General features: G+C 42.2%; 1 protein-coding gene across 1 annotated transcript in view; it reads left to right on the forward strand.

Moving 5' to 3' along the window:
• SDE2 (SDE2 telomere maintenance homolog (S. pombe)) overlaps window positions 1-1,908 on the forward strand; it is a 13,124-nt gene that overhangs the window by 8,691 nt on the left and 2,525 nt on the right. The window lies entirely within an intron of this gene.

The raw sequence follows: 1,908 nt of genomic DNA on the forward strand, positions 1-1,908 counted from the left end.
CCCGCCTTGGCCTCCCAGAGTGTTAGGATTATAGGCGTGAGCCACTGCGCCTGGCCACTACCCTTTTTTTTTTTAAATCAGGTTTATTGAGGTATAATTTATATATAGTAAAATTTGCCCTTTTTGGTTGGTTGGTTCTATGACTTTTGAAAAATGTATAATAAACAGTCATGTAACCACCACCACAATTGAGATAGAGTATTTTAATCACCCTAAATAGTTGTCATGTGCCCCTTTGTAGTTAACTCTCCTCCCCCACCTCCAGACCTTGGCAACTACTGATCACAGATGTGATGTTTGTTCCTATGGTTTAGTCTTTTGTAGGATGTCATACAGCCTTTAGTGTCTGGCTTTCACGTAGTATAATCCTCGTAATGCTTTTAAGATTCATCCATGTGCAGGTGTGGTGGCTCATGCCTATAATCCCAGCACTTGAGGAAGCCTAGGTGGGAGGATTGCTTTAGGCCAGGAGTTGAAGGCCAGCCTGGGCAATATAGCGAGACCTTCTCTACAAAATATTAAAATTAGCCCAGCTTGGTGTTGCATACCTGTAGTCCCAGCTACTTAGGAGGCTGAGGTAGGAGGATCACTTGAGTCCAGGAGTTCAAGGTTATAGTGGGCTATGATTGTGCCACTGTACTCCAGCCTGGATGACACAGCGAGACCCTACATCAGAAAAAAAAAAAAAAAGATTCATCCATGGTAGTGCAATGTATCTGTGATTCATTCCTTTTTATTGCTGAGTATCGTTGCAAACAATTTGTCCATTCTCCATTTGATAGACATTAGCATAGTTTCAAGGTTTGAGCAATTATGAATAAAGCATAGGATTTTCTTTTCTTTATAACTGTTGATTATTTTATCTAATTTCCAACAGTTGAAATTAATGTAATATAGGAGAAAACTCATTGATATTTTTTTCCTTTTGTTTATACCTCTGGAATGAATGTCTTTTTCTGAAATTTACCTACTTTCCATCTCAAGCTACCTACTTTTTTCAAGAGTCTGTTTCCTGGAAAAACTGGAAGTCTTTGCTTTACATAGAAGCTATAAATAGTGTTAAACCTTTCTGTTGCTCTGACAGGTTGGGCATGGAAGGACTCAGGACTGCAGAAGGGTCCAGTTCTGAGAGCTCAGATGATGACGGTGAAGAAGCACCTAGTACTTCAGAAATGAGGTTCCATGCTCCAAAAAGTGGCAGCGATGGCATCAAGATGGCAAGCAAATTTCCCAGTAGTTCTCAGAGGACAGAAGTAGTGAATACAGAGTTTGGATCACCAGAAAAACTACAAATCCCAGTGAGTGACTCTGGAAAGGATGTTTCAGGAGACTTGTGTGCTGGACTGGGAGAGACATCTACCAAGGAGCACACGGAAAACAAGATGGTTTTAGAAACAGAAGAGACCCAGGAGAGAAAAAAGGCAGAGAGTAACGAACCCACGGAAAAGGAAGCAGTTGGGGCTGGACTAAACAAGGACAAAGAGACAAAAGAAATGACTGATGGGGAAAGAGCTGCCAAGATAGCACCTGGAGAAGAGAGGGAAAAAGTTCCCATTGCCAAACTGGAGGAAAGCCAGCCAGGAAACACAGTAAGTAATTTGCGGGGTTGATATCTAGAGCCAAGTCAATTTAATCTTCATAATAAGTCATCAAAATGAAATGTGCCTTTTCCCATCAGCTGCTTAGTGAAAGGCTTTGTTTAATATTAAGAAATACAGATGATGGGGAAGCTGGCCTTGTCCCCCAGAGATTTTTTTTGTTTTTTTTTTTGAGACAGAGTGTGGCTCGAGTGCCCTGGCGTCAGCCTAGCTCGCAGCAACCTCAAACTCCTGGGCTCAAGCGATCCTCCTGCCTCAGCCTCCTGAGTAGCTGGGACTACAGGCATGCACCACCATGCCCGGCTAATTT

Source organism: Propithecus coquereli, unplaced genomic scaffold (genome assembly GCF_000956105.1).
Source record: "Propithecus coquereli isolate 6110/MARCELLA unplaced genomic scaffold, Pcoq_1.0 Scaffold210, whole genome shotgun sequence".
NCBI lineage: Eukaryota > Metazoa > Chordata > Mammalia > Primates > Indriidae > Propithecus > Propithecus coquereli.